General features: G+C 37.0%; 1 long non-coding RNA gene across 1 annotated transcript; it reads left to right on the top strand.

The window, feature by feature from the left end:
- Positions 1-7093: 7093 nt before the first annotated feature.
- LOC131511410 (uncharacterized) lies at positions 7094-20931 on the top strand. Its single transcript, XR_009261514.1, has 3 exons — positions 7094-7183; positions 11573-11668; positions 20581-20931. It is a non-coding gene; the product is annotated as an uncharacterized LOC131511410 (long non-coding RNA).
- The last annotated feature ends 6253 nt before the right edge of the window (positions 20932-27184 follow it).

Genomic DNA, 27184 nt, shown 5'->3' with positions numbered 1-27184 from the left:
GGAATAGAAAGCCCTTGTTTTGTAATAGGGTACATTAGGCTGTCTCTGAAGAAATCTTATAAATAACTCTTGGCATTGCCTAATATTCCAAGCTTTCTACCTTCTCCCCCAATCAAAATTCACTGGTGTTACACTTACTCGAGCTTGCAATAGGATATACAAGATATTTTAAAATGCTATTTTCAATGGGTTAGTGCACTGAAGGCCATGGGGATGATCACTCATACTTTAATCGTCCTTTGGAAATATGAAAATCCTCTAGAATGGCAGCACAACTGAAATACATCTTCTGTTATTTTTTTAGCTTTTGATACTGTGATTTGGACATCAAAAATATCAGTTCAAATAATCAGAGAGCTATCCCTATTTACATCTCCACTTTCTCCCCTCTGTGCACTCTATCCCTCTCAAATCAGCTAGCTCACTCCATTGAAATGGCCCATTGAAGGTCACCTGGTTTTCCAATTTTCATTTCTCATCTTACTGGTCAACTTATCAACATTTGCCTCAATTTTGACATTTAAAAAAAATCTCTTTGATTCTGAAAATCACTCTCCGTGATTTTCTTCTACGCCTTTGGTTCCTTCTTCTATCTTTGGGTGGAGGTGAGGAATCTTTCTTATAACCTAAGTATTTGAATTCTTCAAAACTCTGTATTACCATCTTTTTCATCTGTCTCTACATTTCCTCCCCGGATGAACACCAGCCACTGCCATGACTTCATTTATGACTACAAATTTGCCTGTTCAACCCAAACCTCTTTCTGAGTCTCTAGCATGTATATCCAACTATCAACATCTATACTTTAATTAAATGGTCTAATGATATTCTTAGGATTCCTGTCTCGATAAATGACACCAACATTTATCTGCCTGCTCATTCAGAAACCTGGGTAACAGCTTTGCCACCCCCTTCTTCTCCATATACTCTTTCACCAAGACCTATTAAGAATCTTCCAGTATAAATTTTGAATCTGTCAATTTTCTCTCTATATCTGCTGCTGCCTCCCTAACCCAAATGACCTACATCTCTCATCCTGGTTTCCTTTAAGAGTTTTTTAAATGGTATACCTTCACCTATTATTTGTTGTTTTTGTTATTTCCAACCTATTCTCCAAATAGTCATTTAAGAACTTTTTTTTAAAACACAAATCTAATCTTATCACTCGGCCTCTTAAAACTCTTCTCTATCTCCCCCTGGCTGTTGGATTACAGTTCTATTGGACTTAATATAAAACTAACAATCCTTATTAAAGTCCTAGGGCCCTGCATGATCTCTTCCTAGTTTACCTTGAAGGCCTCATATCCTGAAAATCTCTGACTTTCTCACTAGTGCTTCACCCTTGGGGACCAATATTTTGTTGCTTGACTCTCCACATTCTTGCCTTAGGACAGAGACCCACATTTAACCCTCTGCTTCCGTCCATTTGCCCATGACATGATGAATTCCTCCTCATTCTTTAGAGTTAATTTTTAAATATAACTTCCTCAGGGAATCTTCACTGTTTACTCATACCAATTTAAGACTAACTTGCTTTATTCTTTCAGTATATCTAAGTAGTTTGCTTCATTGCTTATATAACAATTATATTGAAACAATTTATTGTGCAATAATGTGTTTACTTTCTGTGTCCCTACTGGAATCTGTACTAAGAGTTTGATCTCAGTCTTCCTTATTCACCACTATATCCCCAGTTCTATATTTTTCTATATCTCTGCTGTGAAAACTGTATTTTCACTATTATATCTGGCATCATGGCTTTTTGCAGAAGGTCACAATAGATGGCTTTTGAATTAATAAGTGCATGTATGAATGAATGCATGAATGAGTAAAATTATCTTCATGATGCCTGAAAAATGAGAGGCTAGGAGTTACAAAGCACAAAAGCCTTTACCTTATTCACGAGTCTGAATAAGAATGTGATAGAATCATATTGATTGCATTGTTTGTTTGATTACCTGTAAGGGAAAAAGAAAAGATTTTGAGTATCAACTAAATGAGAACTCTCCTATGTCACTGTCAAGAAACCCGCATAATCTTTGGAAAGCAGTTCGGAATTGGGTATTAAGAAATGTGCAAATAATCATCCTCACCTTTTCTCAGGAATCCTACTTACAAGCTTCCTTTTAACGATGCAATTCATAGGATTTTATTTCATAAAATTAAAATTTGGAAACAATCCAAATGTGCAAAAATAGGGAACTGGTTAAAAAGATTGTGAAAAAATAAATAAAGATTATGGCACAGTTATTCCATGACATAAAATGAAAAATGAATACTTAAAATACATACATATGTATATACACACAAGTACTGTGACTACAACTTTTGAAAGTATGCACATGAAAAAATGTCAAATATATTCCCACAAAGGATTATGGCTGGTTGATTAAAATGATCAAGAGGTTAAAGGAGATTATTTCATTCTAGTTGCTAAACTCTGATATATTATTCCTACTACAGGGTTTCTTTTATAATCTGTTTACCTTTCAACCCAGTAGTTCACTATTATCTGTCTTCAGCTTTAATTTCTTCCAACTTCAGGGGCGCCTGGATGTCTGAGTCGGTTAAGTATCTGCCTCTTGGTTTCGGCTCAGGCCATGATCTCGTGGTTTTGAGACTGCAGGTTCTGTGCTGGCAGTGTGGAACCTGCTTGGGATTCTCTCTCCTCTCTCTCCCCTCTCCCACTTGCATTGTCTCTGTCTCTCTCAAAATAAACAAATTTCAAAAAAAATAATTTCTTTCAACTTCATAAGTCACGCAACAGAAAAAAAAGTTATGTTAATCTGTCTCTATTCTAACATGCATCATCTTCTACACTTCACTGATATCACCGGGCGTGCCGCCCTAGATCATAGTAAACGTTCTAATGGAAACATGCAAAGAAAGACCAAAAAGGAATGTCTATGCCCTTGAATAATGAGAACAATACAAACTGATGTCGGACAGGAAACTGTTTTTTAAGAGTCAGGATTTTGCTAAGATGGTATAAGATTTCCTAGGAAATTTTGAGTATCTTCATTTAATTTTTTCTTTTCTCTTAATGTCAACAGTTTTCAAGATAATTTCTGAAAAAGTTGAGAATCTGATGAGCCCATACGCAGCTAAATGGGTTAAGACTGATACATGAGGTAGAACTGCACAGAACTTTTTTGTTTTACTTTGAGTAGGATATTTTTTTCTTCTAAAATCAGAGATACTTGTGTTCTCTTTTAACAGAGAATTGAAGCCACTTCTGAGATTTTAATTCAAACACTAATAGTTACATAAGAACCAGGAAAAAACATTTAAAAATTCGGGGAAGAGGAATGTATTTAATTTGCCTCCTATACTTTGATGACTCAGGCAGAATTTTACCTGGGGGGAAAAAAGAAAAAGTAAAGGTCATGTTTAACATTCAGATATAATAGGGCAATCCCCCTCTTTAAGGATACTTTTAAACAAACATTTGAACTAAGACTTCTTGCTTAAAATTTTCTTTTAAATTATAATGGCAATTTTTATATAAGTGAGAGATTGATAACCATTTTGATTGTTTTTTATGATTTTTTTTTTTTTTTTTGGTAATTGGCAAGATTTCCAGGAAATATCAAGCCTTTGTCCTTCTCATTTGTCAGTCTGCCCTGGGGTAGACTTTTTCTTCTTTAAATATTCATTGGCTTAAAATGTTAAGAAAATTACTCATAGCTTCTTGGAAAAATTTTTTTTTCTCCCCTCCCCTTCATTCTCATCTGATACAGCCAGGAATTCTTAGGAAGTGCCTGCTGAAGCCAGATTGACCCTGATGAGGCACATTTTCTCCTGGATGGGCAACCAGTCTTGCAAAGACATTCCCCATAATTTGTTTAAGGCAAGTTTATCCACTTTCAGACTAAGCTAGAATGCATAACGTATTATGCGTTTAGCGTATGTAAGAGGAGCAGCTGCCTGGTAGGAATGAGACGTCTAAGGAACACATCCATTTAGATTGATAGCAATATATTTTTAAAACTGCTGGTTCAGCAAACTCAGGAGAGTGCTAGGTCTGTGGTGCTATATAACACGGGTTCCATCCTAGGTCCAGGTCCCCAGAGCACAGAGAGCCCTACTGAGACTCCTAAGACAGCAGCGGGTGGGACGTGGGGGGTTCTAAAACTCAGAAAAAAAATTCTTTCCTCAAGCAGAGGCAAGTGAGTCTTCACACTGAAATAGTCTTTGATTATTCACAGCCGTGAAATTCCTGGATTTAGATGAGAAATTGGATTATAGACCGCCTCTGGGCAGGTAGAAGCAGCTTTAAGCAGGCCAGATGCTTCCATCCCAGAGGAATAACCACTAAGCAAATGAGAAAGGGAAGTTCATTGTCCAGGCTGGACTCTTCTGTGTCACAGGAACCTCAGTGTATGTATTTCCATTAGCTAGTTGTCTGGGGATCAAGGGCAATACCAAGAGAATTTGCCCAAGCTAAGCCCAAGAACAAAAGCTTATTTGGCAACACTGAGTATTGGGAACACAAATTCATTAAAAAAAAATCGTTTAAGAATATTTTCTGTGAGAAAATGTGTGAATTCCAATGATTTTATGATTTCTTCCACATACAGAAAATAAGTATTTAGCATGGCAAAAAAAAATCTGCCTTTAAACAGTGACCTATTTTATATATTTTCTAGAGACATTTTATGAGTTTTCAGAGTCTTTCTGGTGTAATGTCAGAACTCTAATAAAAACACAAATGCTCCAGATGTCCTATGATTTGCTTGAAATTTTTAAATGGGAAAAAAATACATAAAGAAGAAAAGAACAATGAAAGCCATTGGTATTTGTATAAAATATTAGTTTCATCTGTCCAAGTCTTCAAAAGATTTCAAAGACTGTTGTGTGTGCATGTATGTGAACATTTTGTAACAAAATTTAAGACTCTTCCTGAATTAAGTAGAAATAATAGTTAAGTCTCTTTAAAAGTTAAATTACATTTTTTTCTGTCAGGAAAACCGGTTATACGTTTTTTTTTTTCCACTCAAAAACAAAATACCAAACCTGAGTTTTACCTTTTCCGTTGACCTTACACATCGATAAAGAGACAAAATGTTTTGGGCACATTTGTAATTTTCGAAGTCAAATATAATCTTCACAAAGCCCTCTAACCTGGGAAGAAAAGAATAACCAATTTAGTGTATGCTGTAGCAATTTAGTATAGTTTTTTTTCCCTTGCTTATTATGTTTTATTTAGTTTCTTAATTTTTCCTTTAGAGTATGCATTTGCAGTAGGAAATAAATGAACTCTGAATTACTGTGGTAGTAAATGTTAACTACTCGTTGATTACACAATGAATTAAAAGGAACAGTTGAAAACATTTTTGAAGTTAATCCCTAGAATTCGGAATAATAAAATTTTCACCTCATCTTTCTCAATGCTAGCACATACTCTTTCTTAAATGCACAGATCTCTTTCCCATCCTTTTCTTCTCAAGATTTTCTTGAGACGATGAAACCCTGCAAAGGAACAGTGGCTTGTGAGTTTGGCAAGCTGACCTAGTGAGGTTAAAAATCACGTTTAACATAGTTCTAAGTAAAACAGAGTTGTCAATTTTGATCTAATGTTCGTAGTCTGCCACCAATGACACAATGACATGCAATGCCATTTTGGTGTCATTTTCTGCAAACTTCTAAGATTTTCTAGGACTTCGTGACTTTATCACCTGCAAGTAGGGTGTTCGATTAGATTATTTGTTTCAAGCCTTCGTATTTTAAGGCATGGAAGCACAGTATATACAACTGATAAAATCAGGAGTTTTATGTGGGAGGATTCCATGGGTTAGGACATGGAATGCTAGTTACTTAATCTTTCACTTCTCCTCACATTTACTTTGACCTCTGAGGGATTTCTTTGGATCACAGTTTGAAAACTTCCGGGCTGGATAATCTCCAAGGCCCTTTCTATCCCTCATATTCTGTCATGATAGATGCTGTTCTGGAAGGATTTAAGAATTTAGAATTTAGAGCTCAGATGGTTCTTAGAATTTATTTAGTTCAGTTACTTCATTTTGAAGATATTAAAGCTAAGCCAGTTTTACCAAGTCCCCAGCTATATCACTAAAGTGTGCATCTTCAAAACACGTTGTAATGAGATGAACCATAATCAGTTCCCTAAAATTTCTGTAGTGAAAGGAAGAAAGGATAGACATTATTTGCACTCCTTACCTGCAGAAACTGTCCAAGTTTGTTTTAGCCCTGGGCTTATGGTTTAGGGTCCTGTTAAGGGCCAGAACACGGAAGGTAAATCTGAGAAATCCATGATAAGGCCTGCAGATAGATATCCCTACCTGAAAATCGATTTATTCTGTGTCTCCTCTGAAGTTTTCCATCTGCTTAGGGGTAAAGTGTTAAGCATCCAGACTGAACTGGGACCCAGAATAATCTCTAGGCTTTCACATTCTCTCTATACACATTTGGATCCTTTGTAACAAAGGTCATTATTGAAGTAATAGTGAGTTATTTCAGAATATACTTCATTACTGAAGTCATCGTGAGTTATTTCAGAATATACTATGTGTATAAAAGGTATACATTTCCCTTTTAGATTTCCTCAATATGGCACTGCTCTCTTGAGAAGAACAAAGTCTGAGACTACAGATAGGAAGGGCCTGTGTGAATTTCTACTGCTGAGGAGCTACAGCAAAAAACAAAAATCAGTTACATTGGTGAGCTTTCCTAGAATCTTGCCTCATGTTAGAAATAGCTCTGCAACCTACATAGCACTTGTAAACTATGTATGTGTGAGATCTTCATTCCTGTATACAACGCTTTAAACCGGGAAACTAAAAAAATAAGTTTCTAATCTCAGTCCCAACCATGCCATGTGGTCCTGGGCAAATCAATTAACTTTTATCAGCTTACTTATAAAATCGATATGCTAAAATTTGCTATCTGCTGGACGCAAAGTAATTCTGTGAGAATAAAAAAATAGATAGATTTTTAAAAAAGGTTCAAACAGCCAAAAAAGATATTACTTTGAAGAAATCTCATGTGCAAAGTATTTCATGATTACTGGCAAGGAATGGTGAATTCATCTGTCATGACTGCCAGTAAGCAGTTTCTATTTTTATTTTTTGGAGGACATGATAAGATGTAACAATAAACATGGAACAGAGTGGCCCCAGGGAGAAAATTGCATTTTGAGCAGCTCTTACTGGACTCACTAATGGTAAGCAAATATTATTTCAGTGGAGATTGACTATAAAATTAAAGGTAATTTGAAAAAAAAAGTATTTAACCCTTAAGAAGGATACATTTATTACATTTCCAGGAATGTTTTAGGAAATGTTCTAGTCAGAATAGTGAAATGCTGGTATCATTTTGTTTTCCTTGGCCTGCTATACTAATGTCTTCATGAGGTCTCTTCAAGGAGGACTTAGTCATACTTCACCCTGCAGATTGTTTTTACACATATACCATGCCAAGCAATTAGGTGTTCGATTGATGCCAACTCACTGGAATTTTGGCATATAATACTAATTATGTGACAAGGTAGTGGGGGGAATGAACAGAGGCATTTGATAAGTTTGGTTAGAGCATGGTTTTGACAGGTAGAACATGTGAACATTACTCTTTGGTCAATAGTAGAATTACCTCGTCCTTGTTCAGAAAGGGAAAAGGGAGGAAGAAAATGGACCGCTGGGCTTTTACACACATCATTTTCTTAGGTAATGTATTATGAAAGAGTCTTTCTCAAGTGCTAATGTATAAAAATTATTCTGTTGCAAATTTACTGAGGGAATAGTGCCCAGTCTAATAGTCCCTATTAGAATCAGCCATAATTCTAATACTGTGGTCACCACCACCTTACATTCTTATAATAAATTCCTTTTTCATAAGTTAGTTTCTATCATTTACAAAATAAATGATAAGTGACTAAAGCACTGGCATTCCATGAAAGATTTCCTTTGAAAATGGAATTAAAATTTTCACAACTAACCGATCTAGTTCAATGTTTGCATTCTATACATAAAGAAACTGAGGCCCCAATAATTACAATGATTTTCCAAGATCTTGCCCAAGTTCTTACTAAGTTCTATTTACCGGTGGAGTCAAAATCAGATCTTGAACTTCTATTTTATTTTATTTTATTTTATTTTATTTTATTTTATTTATTTCATATATAGGGAGAGCATGCGAGCAGGAGAGAGGGGCAGAGAGAGAGAGAGAGAGAGAGAGAAAGAGAAAGAGAGAAAGAGGGAGAGGGAGAGAAAGGGAGAATCTTAAGCAGGTTCCATGCTCAGCACAGAGCCTGAGACAGGACTCAATCCCACGACCCTGGCATCATGACCTGAGCCAAAACTGAGAGTCTGACATTCAACCAACTAAGCCACCAGGCGGCCAAATCTTGAACTTTTAATAACTCTTAAACATATACTTTCCCTTAACAAGTCAAAATTAACAAACTATTCTCTTAACTTGGAAATTTATGAAAGAGTTACACAAGGAAAAAAAAATGGCCTCAGCAGTAGGAAGTTGAGAAGTGAAACCACATGGAAATCCCAAAGAAATCTACAAGATTGCTTTGGAGAATCTAGTATTTCTTATCCAGTAATGGTGAAGCAGTTCACTCCAGGGGAACGAGAATTTGAATCCTCTCAGAGTTCATTTTTTAGGTCTAAGGATGTGGACAACATCTATGTCTTTTTTTTTTTTTTTTTTTTTTTTCAACGTTTTTTTTTTATTTATTTATTTTTGGGACAGAGAGAGACAGAGCATGAACGGGGGAGGGACAGAGAGAGAGGGAGACACAGAATCGGAAACAGGCTCCAGGCTCCGAGCCATCAGCCCAGAGCCTGACGCGGGGCTCGAACTCACAGACCGCGAGATCGTGACCTGGCTGAAGTCGGACGCTTAACCGACTGCGCCACCCAGGCGCCCAACATCTATGTCTTTTAAACAGAGATGTAGGGGTGGGATGATCAGAAAACTTTTTTAAAAAGTTTTCTTTTAAAGAAAGGGTTCAAGGGTGCCTTGACAGAGAGGTACTTATATAAATAAAATTACAACCTAAAATAACAAAAGCACCTAAAATTACATTTTCTGATCTGCTCTTTCTATGCTTCCCCTGATTTATCTCATACCTGGGTCCTTTTTACTCCAATAATGCCTTCTTAGGCAGAGGCTTTCCTGTCTCTCTATTTAAATACAGCCCCCCTTCTTACTTCTGTCATTTTCTAACAAATTACTACACGAATTCATTAAAAGCAATTACCAAATCTAAAGACTTTAAATTCTTTGCTTACTTGTTTATAATTTGTCAATTTTCACTACACTTTAGTTCTAAAAAAGGGAAACATAGCCTATATTATACATGACTGTATCCCCAAGTACGTAATATGTGCTTCTTGAATGAATGAGGGAATAAATGAAGACAAGGCAGACCAGAGTGGTTACTGATTTCCTCAATTACCCATAGCAGGCAAGTATAACAGCAAAGCCTAGAACTAAGATTCCTACTATGTAGTCCTCTGCTCTTTCTGCTATATTATACAGTGCTTCTTCTCTGCATATCTATCTACATATCTCTATCTCTCTATCTCTATCTCTATCTCTACCTATGTCCATATCTAAATCTATCTATATCTATAATCTATCGATATTTATATACTTGTACCTATATCCATCAGTCAAGCAGCCAAAACCATTCAAGTTTCCTAATGAAGCGCTAAAAGTACAGCCAGGGCACCTGGGTGGCTCAGTCAGTGGAACATCCTACTTCGGCTCAGGTCATGATCGAGCCCCGCATCGAGCTTGTGTCTGTTAGCACTGAACCTGCTTTTGACCCTCGATCCTCCTCTCTCTCTGCCCCTTCCCCGCTCACGCTTACTCGCTCACAATAAATTAACATTAAAAAAATTATAAAAGTACAATCAAGGCTTCCCACCTCATGATTTAAAACAAGAAAACATACTAAAAGAGACAAACAAATTTGGAATGAGTTAAGATGAAAAACAAGTCTTTTAAGGGCTGGAGAGAATGATTTACGAGGAGAGAACAAAAGAACCAAAAGAAGCAGTGTAGAGTCTAGTTACTGTTTCAAAACGTTGATGAAACACAGAGGACAGAAAAAAAAAAAAAGTGTACCATGAAACAGAACAGTACAGTGCTACTAATCCATATACATAAGTACTCGCTCACAAAAACACTTGCAATATTAGATTTTTAGCACCACTTTTATAGTAAATATGAATATCTATGCTGAAATTGACCATCATCCTTGACACAAAAGAGAATAGCAGAGGCTAAATATAATTTCTGGTATAAAGGCCTTCATTTCCATGTTGAATTTACTCAAATAGTGTTTAATTTGCAAAGCATTCCCATTCCCCGCAGGGTGCCTCACAAAATAAAGGAGAGCTACTGAAAGTCTAGTATAAAGAGAAAAAAAAAAAACTAAAGCAGGCCTGACACCAAGACAATTTTCCTGGAAGTGAATCTACTGAATTGTGAAATAATCTTCCAAGTGAAGTAATTACGTTTAATTTTCAAAGGAACAAAGTTGGCTCTTAGTGTGTTGAGAACTTTTTCCCTCTCAGAAAATTTTCGAAACTTTCAAGCCAAAGACTAATGTGCACCGATGACTTCTAAGAGAACTTCCACCTTATTCTACTAATTCCAAGGACAAAAGGACTTGAAGAGGAAATGATGAAGCAGAGACTTGGTTTCAAAAATCATTTTCCCTCTTCCGGTGGAGAAGCCCATTGATCTTTTGGCAAAGGAGTGGTTAAGGGAAGGAAAATGTGTATCTTTTATTTACAAGTGTTTGTCACATTAAAAATTTTTTTAATGTTATTTGTTTTTTTATTGTTTATTTTAAAAGGATGAAATTGGAGAATTTATATATGTTACAATGGGATAATCAGGATTGTGAATTTTATGCACATTATTTTCACTGAACTCCTTATGGAAAGGTACTAAAACAATGTAGAACCCCATTTGTACATAATTTTTAAAAGAATTATGATAACCATTTGAAAACTGGTTTAAGTTCAGCAGTTCCCTGCTGTAACTTTGTCAAACCCAGATGAGGAAACTACAAAGTTATAATATTTGGGTATCTTAAGAGACTTATTTAAATTGTTATACTTTACCTAACTGTTCACTTTAAAAATATTTATTACAAAGCAGAAATAAAAATAAGGTCCTATGTGAATAATTTAGAATGAAGTTTTCTCATTTGTTTATAGAACAGTGTAGACAACAGGGCATGTGGTGCTTATTCAAGCATTGTGGTTCCTTCTGGACATTCCACTTTCTGCTTCTCATTCTCCTACTTTATTAAAAAAGAAAAATCATTCAACTAGTATTTATTGGGTGTCTACTTGGTGCTAGTTATTGTTCAGCTTATAGTTATCTGGCAGCCAATCTCCAGGAGGATTGCCAATGATTCATACCCTAGTTAGTGTACTCCTTCCCACCTGAGCCGGAGTTTGTGTGTGTGACTGGTAGAGTACAGCAGAGCAAAAGTGTGTGATTTCTAAGCTTGGGTCATCAAGCACATTGTCATTTCTGCCCTCTTCTCTCTTGGACCATTTGTTCTGGGTAAATGCAACAGGTATATGAGGAGGCTACTCAAGATGTCCAGTGGAGCCGTCCGTACCGTGGAGAGCTAAGTCTTCCTGCAAACTGCCAGCACCAACTTGCCAACTATGTGAGTCAGACATCTTGGATCTAGATCTCCCTTGCCTACTGAAGCCTTCAGATGGCTGTAGCGCCCACAACACCCTGATTGCAACCCTGTAAGAGAGACCCCAAGACAGAGGAGCCCATCAGACTCCTCCCAGATTCCTGATCCACAGAAACCATGAGACAAGAAATGTTTATTCTTGTTTAAAGGCATTAAATCATGAGGTAATTTTTTATATAGCAACAGATAATTAATACGGCCTGTTTTGTCATATGAGAAAAAATAAACATGTAACTAATTATGTGATTTGTAAGATAACAAAGTGTATGTACTAGAAGGACTTTAGGATGTCTCTTTTGTTCACGTCTAGAAAAAAATTTGGATTCTCAAACTGCAACACTCTTATCTGAAGGTGATAGATTTTTCATTAATTATTGTAAACAATTACTAAAATTAAGGGACCAACCATTATTTTGCTATTATTAGTAATTTACTTTGAACAGCATGAAGACCTGAAACAATCTGTATTTTTCTAAGTACTGAAATAGGTCTCTTAGGTAGTCTAAGAAATAAATGAAACAAAACTGACAGCAGGATTACTTCCCATAAGAGTTGCAATTGATTGCAGCCAGACTCTATGAGTAGAATATCAAGATCTTATTTCTACTCAGTTATTTTCTGTGGGAGGAGATGTGCTGGCAGTAAAATTGATGTGAAAAAAGAGAGAGACTTTCCTAATCAAAAAGTATACTTGTTACTTGTTCTGCAAGAGTCTATGGAAAAACCCCCAAAGAGGCCTGAGTCTCCATATTAGTAACAGACTTTGACTAGAGCTTATTAAGTGAAGTTCTACAAAATTTCTGTTTTCTTTCTGAGATAGGCTAGGTGTCTGCAGTAAGAGAGAACATGTAACATCTGTACATCCTCTGCTTTAGGAATTTCTTTGTTTAGAAATCACATTGAACAACTGTTTAATGTTGCCATAAATGAGTAAGAAGATACTCCTCCTCAGTGTCCCAAATAAGCAATAAAGTTGCTACAGAATGTCCTGTGGAAAGTGTTAAAGGGTCAGAATACCCACCTAGAATGGCTACCTGGTTTAGCTGTCAGATTTCAGCTACATGAGATCTAATCTCTTTGGCATGCATATTCATCTCTCTATCTCTATATGTCTGGCCTATTTATAAAGAACCCCACCCTAGGGAAAAAGGGAAGGTCAAAAAAATGACATCTGGTAATGATAGTTATTGCTTAGTTTTTCATGTAATCATAAATTGAGAGTTAGACCTTCCTAACTGGTCTCTGTATCATTCATTGTGATCTTTAATTTTTCCCTCAATAAAATAGAACAGTACTATTTTCCTCAGAGCTAACAAGTTAAACAGCACTTAATCCATTTGTGTTAGGCTCCTCTTTAAAATACAAACATATATTTATTTGGTTAGGCATGTCTGTAACTTATAATCTATGTAAATTATTATGACCAGGACGGGTACGTGTTCTTCTCTATACCTTGTGAGGAGAGAAGGGGTAGAAACCTTGCCTCCAGTGGAGAGAGGGTTATTTGAAAGTACCGTGTGGCATCGGGAAGCAAGGGGAGGGTGAGCTGCTTCTGTGGAAGCTTTAGGACAGCTATAGGCCACATGAGCTGGTGAACTTGGGTGTTGGGGGTGAGAGAAGGCCTCAAGCTTGGAGGGGAGTAAGCAGGACAAAGTTGGTTACAGAAAACTGTATCTGAATCTGGATACTGAGAACCACAGGCACAAGCGGTTGTCTTCCCTTTGTTCAGGCATAAATGGAAGACATTTTAATGAAATTTTAAATAGTCATCTACCTACCTTTGGGAGTGTCCCTAGAAATCAGAAGAATAAGAGAAGAGAAGCCAGAGGACAGTTGGAAATTGTCCAAATCCAGGCCACCCTGTGGTCTAATATGCCTATCAAAGCAAATTTCCTCACTAGTATGGTTTCAAAACTGGTCTTAAAAGCCCTTGTTAATGACCTGGTAATTGTTTTAATAGCTTCTCAGTCAAGCGTGAAGTGCTGTAGTTGACATGTCAGCAATGTATGAAGGATGGAGAAAGTTCACTCCCCGGGTAGCTAGGGTATCATTAAGCATTCCTGCTTACATTTTGGCTTGCTTAGCAATAAAAATTTATTTACTGTATCCATAAAACTTGTCTCTAGCTGCCTAAGGAAGTCTCCATTCAGGTTGGCTCTGTAAGAGGAATGTTGAAGGAATTCTTGATGAGCAGTGACTTTCCCTTTTCTGAGCAGCTTCGTCAGTGGGTGATGAAGTCATTTTGTTCAAATTCTCTCTTGCTTCTTTCATATGAAGAGATGCCCCAAATCCCAGGAGGGAAATAACCTTTAAAAAGCATTGTTTCCAGATTTACATTTAACTGATACTCATACATTCACTTACTTAAAATTATTTTACGTACATTTTATGTACCAGCTACCATTCCAGGCAATGGGGATATAATATTGAGTAAAATCTATAGCATTAAGGACAACATATTCTAATGAGAGAAAAAGAATGTATGTGTGTTATACATATATGTGTACATGCATATGCACGTATGCATATGGAAAAACACTAATATATGTGAGTAATGGTAACGTTCTATGGAGAAAAACAATGCAAAAACAGAATAAGGAGGGTTGACGGTATAATGGAAAAGGAGTTTTGTTTCATTTTCTTTAATTTAGGGTCATAAAGAAAGGCTGATATTTGAGCTGATAGAAGTAAAGGGAGCAAGGGAGCGAGTTAGGGAGGTATCTGGTAGAATAAAGTTTCAGGTAGAGGAAAAAACAAAGACCCTGAGGTGGAAGCAAACTTGCTATGTTTCAGCAAAAATAAGGAACTCTGTGTGGCTGACAGTGCCTAAGGAAGAAAATAATACAGATAAGGTGAGGGAAGAAAGTAACAGAAGGAGGCAGATCTTGTAGGGCTTTACCTCTGAGTGAAGTGGGAGAGTTCTAGCAGAAGAGTCCCAAGATGGAAATTACATTTGAAAAGAAGTCTCTGGTTGTCCCTGAGATAACACTGTGTGTGAAAGAGGGCAGGTGCAGTCAAAAGAGGAGACCAAAGCAATTATCCAAAGAGACATGGTGAGTTAGGGTTGTGAGGGTGCAGAGGGTAGTAACCGATTGGTTCTAGATATATTTTGGAGGCAAAACTGATAAGATTCATCATCATACTGGCTATGGGGTTGGAAAGAAAGTGAGTAAAAGATGACTCTAGAGCCATTTATCTTGAGCAATAGCACGATTAACTCTCTGTTAATGAGATGGAGAATACTGAGTACTCACTAGGTGTCAGACCTACTATGAAGCCAGTAAGTGACAGAGGTAGAATTGAAACCATGTATAGCAGGTGAGTGTGTGTGTGTGTGTGTGTGTGTGTGTGTGTGTGTATCTAATAAGCACTGTATGCTTTCACCTCTCTAATTACATGAGAGCATATATGATGCTTGGAACTGCATGGGCTATTTTGTGACAATGATATATCAGAATTTAAGCAGGAATGAGACAGCACATGCAAGTGTGGTCACTGAGAGTTTCATAAAGTATGAGCAGGATAAAAGAGAACTATGAGGAACAGGTAGCCCTTGGCGATTACAATTGCAGGGTGCCATTACTACGAGTGGGCTTGAAAATGCCAGGAACAGGAGTGTTTATGAGAATATGTAAAGGGCTGTAATCATAGCTTTAGGAGAGAGGTGTCCTACAGTAACTGTCACCAGGAACATAGGTAGAGGGACTCAGGCTCTTGTAAACCTTTGCCTGAGGTGGAAAGACCCAAGTGAATAAAAACCCACTCTTTTTGCATGCTGATCTTCTGCAGGCATTGCCTGACCAGAAGCCACAGAGCAGTTGGTAACCCTATAGAAGGCTAGTTGCCCAGGAATAGAGCAGGATGGAGATGTGTCGATCTGAGCTGCGGTGGAGAATATCTGGTATGCAGCTAGACCTAGAGAAAAAAGGGAACAAAGAAAAATGGCAGAATGGGAAAGTAGAAACAACTCTTTAGCTCTTGATGATGTTCCTGCATCACACTACTGCATCTGGAATTACCAACTCCAGGCTTTTATATTTATATTATTTATATTTATATTTATATTTATATTTATATTTATATTTATATTTATAATTTTAGATTTACAGAAAAGTGACAAAAATAGCAGATAATTCCCATATGCCCTTAACCAGCTCCTCCTAATGTTAACATCTTACATACCCATAATACAATTATCAAAACTAAGAATGAATGCTGGTATAATACTATTAATTATACTATAGACTATATTTGGGTTTTTCTAGTTATTCTGTTAATATCTTCTTTTCTATTTCAGGATGCACTGCAAATTACCACATTGAATTTAGTTATTATGTCTCTTTAGGCTCCTTCAATCTGTGATAATTTCTCAATATTTCCTAATTTATTTGTTTTTTTAAATAACCTTCACACTTTGGAAGAGTACTAGTCAATTATTTAATAGAATGTCCCACAATGTGAGTTTATCTGATGTTTTCTCATGATTAGATTATACATTTTTGGCCATAAAAACAAAGAAACAATAAGCCCTTCTCAGTATATCATATCAGCTGTATGATGTCAGTATGATTTATTACCTAACTACTAATTGATCTTACTGTGTATGATGGCAACATAGATCTCTTAGTTAACATGGTCTCAGTCAGGTGCAAACTTCTTTCATGTGAGATGATTAAATACCTTTATTTCTATTATTTAAGCCAGTGTTAGTTGGTATTTTCTTACTTGCAGATGGATATATCTTAACAAGTACACCAGTCCTTCATCATATCTTCCTATTCCCCAGAGTACCTTATTTACTGTATGACAAAATGAATAACTTAATCAAAAGTCCCTGAATTGTATATTTAGGACCTGTGTATATCGTCAATTTATAGAAAACCAAAGTCACAGAATTGCTTTTTATCTAACTGACCTTTAAATTTTTGAAACAAAATAATACATGCATGATTAAAACAAGAAAGCATTTAATGATTAAATTCAAGGACTGAAAGACAGAATTAGAGGAATTTTTAGTCCAACCTCCTGTATAATTATAGAATCGTCTTTAAAAATATTTTAAGGTTTATGTATTTATTTTTGATATAGAGAGAACAGGAGCTGGGGAGGGGACAGAGAGAGTGGGAGAGAGAGAATCTCAAGTAGGCTCCACCCTGTCAGCACAGAGCCCTGCGCAGGGCTCGATATCAGAAACCTTGAGATCATGACCTAAGCCAAAATCAAGTCAGATGCTTAACCGACTGAGCCACCCAGGTGCACCAAAAGAATTCTTCTAAAGGAAAGCTTAAAACATTAAAAATTACTAATTTTGTCCTGCAGTATTGGTTCTTAGTGTGGGAGCAAGGATGGAAGAATGCAGGTGTTACACCTCTTCCATCCATGTTGGCATCGATTGATTAACCAACCCTGTTTGAGCACAGATGATCATTACTAAATGCATGTATTTTCATTCAGACACATTGCCTTATCTTTTTCAGAACATTTTAAGAGTGAATTAGAGAGACACTAATAAACAAACTCCTCAAGTTTCAGTGATAATACAACAGAACTTTATTTTTTACTCAAATAGAAGTCCAAAACAGGCGCTTCAGGTGGGCAGGTTGCCACTTCTGACATGCAGTCCAGGGCCCCTGGCTCTATATGTTTTGTGGCTCAGCCATCCCCTAGAACCTGCTGGGTAAAATGCATAGGAGAAGGAACTCCTGCTTCTTGAAAACTCTGTCTTGGAAATGATACATGTTATTTTCACTCATATTTCATTGGCCAAGCTTTTCACATGGCCACACACCTCGAAGAAGGGAGCCTGGGATATATAATCATAGGGGGCAGGCACCTTCCAGAAATATGTACAGAATATAGAGGAGCAGCACTTGTGTTTGTTCCTCAGTTAGCTGCCTCTGTCACAGGTGGCTGATTTAAACACTTGGTGAAATACAGATATAATGTGTCTGGGGTCTTTCTCTGACCTAATGCTCTACTATGAGGTCTGCAAACTTTTCCTATAAAAAGCTTGGTAGTAAATACTTTAGGCCTCTAGGTCATATGATCTCTGTTGCGGCTAAGTCAGCTCTGTCATTCTAATGGAAAGCTGTCTTAGACCTAATGCCAGTGAATGAGTGTGGCTGTGTTCCAGTACACTTTATTTATGGACACTGCAATTTAAATTTCATATAATTTTCATAGGCAGTGAAATATCTTTTAAGCTGTTTTTCCAATCATTTAAAAATATAAAAACCTTCATGGTTCTCAGGCCATATAATAGGCTGCAGACCAGATCTGACCTCTAGGCTTTACTCTGCTGACCCCTGATCTAGTACCACTCTTTACAAATTAAGGTCAATGTATCATGATTTGATTTCAGTGAATACTTGCTAAGTCTTAATACCCACTTATTTCCCCCCCAAAGTTCTGATAAATCACTTATTAATTAGAATATATTCTGGAAATCAAATGCAATCTAAGTCATCTCACTAAGTTGATTTCATACTGCATTAATTATAGCTAAAATGTATTAAGCACCCAAGAAGCACAATCATTTTACATACATTATTTTAGCTCTTTAAAAATACCCTATGACATGGCTATTACCATGCCTACTTTATCACTGAAGAATCCAAGGCTCAAAATAGCTAGAAGCATTTTGATTATATTCCACACAGCAAAAAAGGTAAAAGTCAAAATTGAAACTCAACCTGTATACGACAACCTGCACTCTTTTCTTTTTTTTTTTTTTAAATTTTTTTTTTCCAACGTTTTTTATTTATTTTTGGGACAGAGAGAGACAGAGCATGAACGGGGGAGGGGCAGAGAGAGAGGGAGACACAGAATCGGAAACAGGCTCCAGGCTCCGAGCCATCGGCCCAGAGCCCGACGCGGGGCTCGAACTCACAAACCGCGAGATCGTGACCTGGCTGAAGTCGGACGCTTAACCGACTGCGCCACCCAGGCGCCCCAACCTGCACTCTTTTCATCACACCAAAGTTTCTCGGCCTTCGAGGTGTGAGCTCATTAAAAGCTGATAGCTATTCTTTCATTCTCTCTTTATACCTGTGTTTGGACTTGATTGCGCCTTTTCATGTGCATTTTATCCTTTTCAGTGTGAAAATAATGTTCCTTCCATGGAGCCCAAACTGCACAACTAATGCCACATGACACTAAGTGTAGTAAGTAGTTCAGTACGAAGAAAAGTTTCTCAGTGTGGAGAGCGGCTCTGAAATCATAATGTCTGTTATTGACAGTGAACCAGAGAAAAGCCTGATGACAAAGAGCCCACGTTGTCTCTCAAGAGAGAGAGAGGATAAAAGCAAGTAGGACTTCAGTGGTTGTGCCTCTGAGCTCTGCAGAAGTGCAGGTCTTACTCTGTTACTAACCAGTATGACCTTGGGTAACGTACTTCACCTCTCAGGTCTGTAATCTCAGAATTGTTTATTGAATTTTAGACTCTGACCTTTTTACAAAGGGACTTAAGGGAACATGGGTGAATCAAATTTAACACCTATTTTGCAAAACTCACAAGATTACTAATTGGCATAAATTGCTTGCCAGTGAGGGCATGTGACAGTGCTTTGCAAATTGATACAAAAAAGACACTTCACAAATAAAAGCTATGTTATGAATATCCTAGATTGCATCACAGATTATATTCAGTTAAGGTCACACCATACTAGTTCTCATTTTGTCGGATATAGAATCTTTAACAGGAGTAATGTTATTTGCCCCTTCCCTCATCATATAGATTTTCAAACTGATGAATACATTCATCTCTGTTTATATTTGCCCTTTGGATGAAATGTTCCTTTAATGAAAGTATATGCCTTCCCTAAGAGCAAAAATTACAGTTCATAATAAATCTATATCCTTGAAATACTGTGTGAATTTTCAAGCATAGATATCAGTGAAGTATTATTTTGGAGGATAAAAGTAGCCATTTTCCAGCTCATTGACCCTTCAGTGGTGTTTTCATGGGGATGTCACAGGCAGGACGAGATGGCAGCATCAGCAGAAGAGGTGAAATCAGTATCTGTCTTCCGTACCCCTTCCCTACCTCGTGCAGTGAAATTCAGTACAAAGAAAACTGATATGCGTGGTATTAAATAACTCAACAAGAAAGAGCTAGAGAAAGTTCTTTGTAGCAACACCTCCTGCAACACACAAGTCTCTCCCCTGGCAGACTATTTCCTTTTAACCATTTGAGGCTTCTCACATTTCCGCTGCAGCTGGAGCCCATCCCAAGGCACTTCCTGCCTCTTCGGATTTTTGGCACAGGGCCTTGTGCTGTTCCATTTGGCTCTCCTAGAGGCATCTGATTTGTTGCTATGAGGCTCAGTTCTGTCTCTATTGTTGCCTTCATCGTAAGTTTAAGATGTCTACTTTTCAGAGACAGCTGTACCAGCTTTGATGTGTGTGGGGATGAGAAGGGAGAAGCGAATGCCATTTTTCTCTATTTTTTGACACCAAGCAGTTTAAATTTCCACTAAGGGAGAACGCAAGCAAAGCCAATTTTCTTATTAAATAAAAATGCCACATTATACTTTGGGAGCCCTCGCCAAGATCCGACCAGAATCTGTACTTCACCTAAATATCCGAGGAAAGCCATTTAGTAATACTAACCCAGTAATAGTGATTGACTTCTGTTTAGTTATATCAATCAGAATCTAAAATGTACATTTATTTGGACTCAGCGGCACAGCTTCTAGGAATTTATCCTACAGACAGACTGAAAAATGTGCATCAAGAAATATATATAAAGATCACAATGCTGGGTCATAACGGCCCCGTGGCAGCAATAGCCTAAGGCTAAGGAACAGATCTCCTGTCCACTTCAGCCTCAGCTCAGCATTCTTTATTCACCACTGATAACTTCTTATTCCCCGCAGGTACTTATGTATGTGCCACACATACATGCTTTTCAAAGGCCAACCGTCTCTACAACCATGAGAACACATGGGAATGAAGGAAAACACAGCCTATCAAAGAAGGCAAGAAACATTGCCAAGATTATTTCCTTTTGTGTTGATGACCTGTTTGATTTTAATGAAGCTAGTAGTAAATGAATATATGGCAATATATGAAGAAAGAATACATAGAAGGATAAGATTAGAAATCTTTTCTCTTTGCCCCCAGTATCAGCAGTTTTAGATATACCCTCTGGTATACATTTCTAAGTGTGTATGTATGTAGGTGCATATGTGTGCAAGCATGGTTTTCATAAATGATATCAAAATACACACCTCGTTCCATGGCTTATTTTTTGACTTAACATTTGAGCCCTTTCTATGTAAGTACACATAAATCCACCCTACAATTTTGATAGCACCACAATATTTAGAATGCAAATTTCATTAGTTTATTTAACCAATCTATCATTTGTACATACCTAGATTGTTTGATGAATTAAAAAAACTGGAAACAGACCCAATGATTCAAACTGTGTCAATAGGTATATTGAAAAAATTTTCAATTCACACTCATTTCCCTCTCTCTCACTTGCCTTCCAGCTAACATTCAAAATTGTCCTGTGCTTGGTTCTATTGAAAATCCTTTCATTAAAACAAAGAAACAACAATTTCTAATTGCAGAAAACAATCTCATAGATAAACAAATAAAGGGATTTATTTGTTTCTGCTTTGAGTGTCAGGAATTCCCATCCATGAACTTAGTTAAGATGTGGTCATACTAGAGTGGGGTGGGTCCTTAATCCCATATGACTAGTGTCCTTATGAGAAGAGAAGGAGAGACAGGGAGACAGACATATACAAAGGGAAGACAACGTGAAAACACAGGGAGTTCACCATGTGCCAATTTGCCTGCAAATAGTAGGAGAAAAGCGTGGAACAGATTCTCTCTGTGAGGCCCCCAAAAAGACCCAACACTGCTAAGCCCTTAATTTTGGACTTCTGTCCTAACCTATGATAGAAAAACATTTTCTTGTCTTAAGCTACCCAGTCTCTGGTACTTCGTGATGGCAGTCCTAGGAAACTAACATGCCCACTAGAACTATGGGAGTTGGAGAGGGACCATTTTCCAGATAATTCAGATGTTATTACAAAATTCCTAAGAAGAAATATTGAGCGAACCAAACCAGACCAAAAGCAAGCAGATGACAGCACCACCAAAAAACAAAATTAAAATTATTGGGTGGTAGAACCTTGAAATATAACCCAAACATTTTTCAAACCCCATATAGCTATGTTTATTTATTTGGTATTCTTATGCCATCCTCTTCCACAAAAAAAATTGAGAAAATTTACATAAAAGTAACAATATAATGCAATCATAAATGTATAAAAAATAGCAAAAGTCAAACAATAATGGAAGGTAGAAGAGGTAGAATGATTTCAGTAGAACACAACACTTAAAGCTACATTTCCTGGTATTTGTCAAAGAGAATATGAGTCCATGCAACTTTTATTACCTGACTGTTTAGAAAGAAGTGACCTTTATTCCTACCCACGAGAAGAAATGTGTATTTAAGTAAGTTCAGAATTAAACTAGCCTTCAGGAACATCAAAACTCAGTCTCAAATTAAATTCCAGAAACAAGAAAGACTGAATCTGGAGGAAAGTAATGTCTTCTAAAGCTTCGAAACATCATTTCAATCTTTCCTACATAGTATTTCACACTCAAAACAAAAAATTATCAGCTATACCAGGACTTGGGATCAAATGACCAAAATAAGACAAGCAAACAATAGAAAGACCCATTGGAGAACTAGATATTGGAGTTATCAATCAGAGATTTTAAAACAAATGTGATTAACAGGCTTAAGGATATAAATGACAAGATGGTGAGTTTCAGGTAAACATAAGAGCCAGGCTTTCAGAAATTTAAAAAATGGACAAGTCAAGATAGTGATGTGCCTTTGCAGAAGGAGGGTGGAGTCTAGTGATACTACAAGGAGACTTTTAGAAGTGTTCATATTGTTTGATTTCCTGAACTGCTTGATGATTTCATGGATGTGTTTCCTCTCTGAAAATTAATAGAGTGGTACATTTTCTGTATTACATGGTATACTTCAACTAGACATTCCCTTAAAAAATGTACATACTACTGAGTGTCTGAAGTAAATGCATATTCTAGTGTTGATTGAAAGGAGGTAAGCTTATAGCTGTCTGTGATTTCCAGACGGAATGCAATTTAGCGAGAGAAACCTGATGTCTTACTGAAGGATAATCGCTCAATAGGTAGAAGAGGCAGAGGTTATAGTCTAGAGTAGTAACTCAATAACTATTAAAAGAATGAATGAATTGCCTATTTTTCCTCCTACTGAAAAAGGTGGTACATATACAGGACTAAATAAGTAAACATAAACATTCATGTTTCAGATTTCTTTAGGGTGCCCAGTTCTTTTACATATAGGGACAGAACAAACCATATAATATTGAAATTGGGAGAAAAGAAGTAATCTTTTCATATTAGGCCCTTTCTGTGATTTATTATGTATTATTTGGGAATTTTTAATTTTTTCTTGCTTCTCTGAAAATGTACTATACATACTCCCTGGCTTACGGCTACACAGACATCAGCTAATGGGAATATTCTAGTTAGGGTCATGCAGATGATGTACTTGTGGGCTTGCTGGACATAGTTCTCAACATTCCATGTCAATGCCCAGGCCGGTTAACACTAAACATATGATTTAATAGACTTTCAAGAATGAACAAGTTCTACTTCTCTTGTTTTTTAAGGCAAATTGTAACAGTCTCTCATTCTGATTGAGAAAATAAGTATTGACAGAAGAAAAGCCTAATGGCCTATTTAAGAACCACAGAGTTGAGGGAAATTTCCCTTTTCACCATTTTAAACGTAGGGCTCCCTTTAGGGTTCAGTGTATGTTTCCAGTGTGGTTAAAGTGAATGCTTAAATAACATTTTAAAGAAAAAAAAATCAACACTCTTTGTCACTCTACTTCATAAAGAATTCACAAAGCTTAGAGAAAATAAAGATTAGAAAATTGTGGCTGGGTTGTATGCCTGGAAAATGGGTCACTTATGCATACATATGTAATCATTCATTCAACAGATATAGGGAGCCCCTGCTGTTTGTAAATTAAATTGCATGACTCCTTCAACTGTCTATAGTTTACTGGGTTGAGAGGTTATATATAGCACTAAGCTAAGAATAGTACAAAATGATTGCAGACAAAATACTAAAAGAAAATTACAATGAAACGTATGTTTAAAATCAGATTGTATGTTCATAGGGGAAGCTATGGAAGAGGAAATCACAAATTAAAGTGTGCCTTGAAAGATGGGAAGGAGTTGGATAGTAAGGGCAAGGACCATTGATTGTTTTTTCCTTTTCTTAGATGAGAAGGCAACGTATGAAAACTTATGTACATGTCAAATTTGGGGGAGAATAATAAGAGAATTCCAACTCATAAAAAGATAGTCATGGAATACAAAGTTAGAAAAAGTTTTGGGGAAAAAACATGTAAGGCAAAGTAAAGTGTTTGGATTTGAGACAAGAGAACAAATGAAGGCAACTTGGAGTAAGAGAAAAATCATACAGTTTGAGGTAAGAGGGACTTGGATTTGCATTCCAGCCCTCCTAAATATGTATGTCTCCTTTTCCTTCTTATAAAAAGAAGATAATATTATCAGGTAATTGTACTCTGAGTCTTAACTATAATAATATGTATAGAGTGCTGAGCCAAATAAACCCTTAATACATATTAAAACATCACCCAACTCTTTCATTTTATGCTATGAGTGGTTTATAGTGTATATAGTATAACATTTTTGAGTTGGCTAATGGCTTAATAAAGACTGTATTTAAGGGAGATAAATCTGACAGCAATTTGGAAGTCTTGGAGGAAAGGAAGCTAGATGCTAAAGCCATTTTATTGGGGTAGGGAATTTGAACCCCCTCAAAAATGTATGTATAAAGAAGATGTGGCATAGCTATACAATGGAATATTACTCCATCATCAAAAAGAATGAAATCTTGCCATTGCAACCATGTGGATGGAGCTAGAGTGTATTATGCTAAGCGAAATGAGTCAGTCAGAGATAGACAAATACCATACGGTTTCACTTATATGTGGAATTTAAGAAACAAAACAGATGAACATAGGGGAAGGAAAAAAAAAAAGGGATGGAAGCAAATCATAAAACACTTTTTTTTAAAATTTATTTTTAACGTCTATTTATTTTTGAGAGAAAGAGAGAGAGACAGACAGACAGATCAGGGGAGGGGCAGAGAGAGAGGAAAACGCAGAATCTGGAGCAGGCTCCAGGTTCTGAGCTGTAAGCACAGACCCCAACTTGGGGCTCAAACCCATGAACTATGAGATCATGACCTGAGCTGAAGTCCCACGCTTAACCAAATGAGCCACCCAGGTGCCCCAATCATGTGAGACTCTTAACTATAGAGAACAAACTGAAGGTTGATGGAAGGAGGTGGTGGGGAATGGGCTAAATGGCTATTTTTGCTATGAGCACCAGGTATTGTATGTAAGTGATGAATCACTAAATTCCAGACCTGAAACCAATTTTACCATATATGTTAATTAACTATAATTTAAATAAAAACTTGAAATAAAAAAAAGAAAAAAAATGTATGTACTATAATATAGATCCTGTGGGGAGAGGTACATGAGCTTCTGTTGACCAAAACAGTCCGTGACTCCAAAAAAGTTAAAGATCCTTGCATGTACTCTGGAAGATGTTAGACTATGAGGAAGTAAGAAAGAGAAGTAGAATATAATAATAAGATTTAATTATTTTATATGCAAATTAAAAGAGGAATTGAAAATAATATTGAAATCTTTATCTCGTGTTACTGGGAACATCATAATACTGTTTCGAGAGAGAGAGGAGTCAGTTTGGAAGGGAAGGTTATATGTTTGGCTTTAAACATGTTGCATGTCAGATATTTGCCGGAACTGCCAAGTAAAATCCTGACCAGTCAGAAGTGTGCCTGAACTTGAGCTGCAGGTCAGAGCTGGAGATAAAGAGAGTTTAAGACAGAGCCTCTCAGATAGTATTCCTGCACCAAGGGACCTGACTAGAGCCAGGGGTGCATAAAAGCCATGGATTCAATGAGATAAAACTTGGACATATACTTCAAAATATGAGGAAAATGTTTAAAATTTTTCACAATTCTAAAAAAAATTATTACGTGTGCTTCCAGTGAAGTATTATGAAAAAGAAAAGAAATAACTTTTTTTAAAAATTTTTTTTCAACGTTTTTTATTTATTTTTGGGACAGAGAGAGACAGAGCATGAATGGGGGAGGGGCAGAGAGAGAGGGAGACACGGAAACAGGCTCCAGGCTCCGAGCCATCAGCCCAGAGCCTGACGCGGGGCTCGAACTCACGGACCGTGAGATCGTGACCTGGCTGAAGTCGGACGCTTAACCGACTGCGCCACCCAGGCGCCCCAAGAAATAACATTTTTAAGGTGAAACACAGGATGGAATGAATCTGCATTAATTACTGCTGCTGCCAGGAGTAATTCAGAGAAAAAATTGTGAGAAAGCTGCCATAGAAAGAGCTTAATTTTCTGAGAGTATGGAAATAAAGTCAAATGAGCAGAGGAGCAAGGACTACCCCACAGCTGGAAGATAGAAGCAAGAAGAGCCAATTAAGGAGAACTTGTCAAAAAGGCAAGACGATGTATCAGAAAAAGAAAGTGTCAGAACCTGGACAAAAGAGAATTTGAAGAATTGGTTGTCAACAATGTCAAAGGCAGCAGGGAAGTCACATAAAATGAGAGTCACCAGGCACTAGAGTCCTCTTCCTAAACAAGCCTTTAAAATAGGTTATGTTGGGGCGCCTGGGTGGCGCAGTCGGTTAAGCGTCCGACTTCAGCCAGGTCACGATCTCGCGGTCCGTGAGTTCGAGCCCCGCGTCAGGCTCTGGGCTGATGGCTCGGAGCCTGGAGCCTGTTTCCGATTCTGTGTCTCCCTCTCTCTCTGCCCCTCCCCCGTTCATGCTCTGTCTCTCTCTGTCCCAAAAATAAAAAATGTTGAAAAAAAAAAAAATTTAAAATAGGTTATGTTACCGTGTTCATGTTGTATGTAAAAGATGTTTTGATCATGTTCTAGAATAAGGTTTAATGCAAAAACTTTTCTACTTATAGAAAACCCTTCAAAAGATCAATAATCAATCATAAATGTGAATCCCTTGGGCAAATCATTTATTTTACATGCTTTTTACTCTCCTCATCACAGCAGCATAGGACTCAAATCTTAGAATCTGACAATCTCATCCAGTTCAGAGCTGAACAGAAGTTGACTACTTTCGAGATTGGAATAATTTATGACCTCAAAACTTGGCACTTTAGGGATAATGATGGGACAAATCAATTTTTGTTGTTATTGCAGAAAATGGCTTAAATACACAGAGCTCTATTACCTGGCCTCCTGCATTCATCAAAATGAAAACAAACAAACAAACAAAAAAAGTGAGAAACAAACAAACTAGATATTCTGTTATTATCATTGCTGTTGTTAGATTAGAAAAACAATACATACCAC

The sequence above is a fragment of the Neofelis nebulosa genome, chromosome 5, assembly GCF_028018385.1.
Source record: "Neofelis nebulosa isolate mNeoNeb1 chromosome 5, mNeoNeb1.pri, whole genome shotgun sequence".
Taxonomy (NCBI): Eukaryota; Metazoa; Chordata; class Mammalia; order Carnivora; family Felidae; genus Neofelis; species Neofelis nebulosa.
This window is presented reverse-complemented; position numbering and strand designations above follow the sequence as displayed.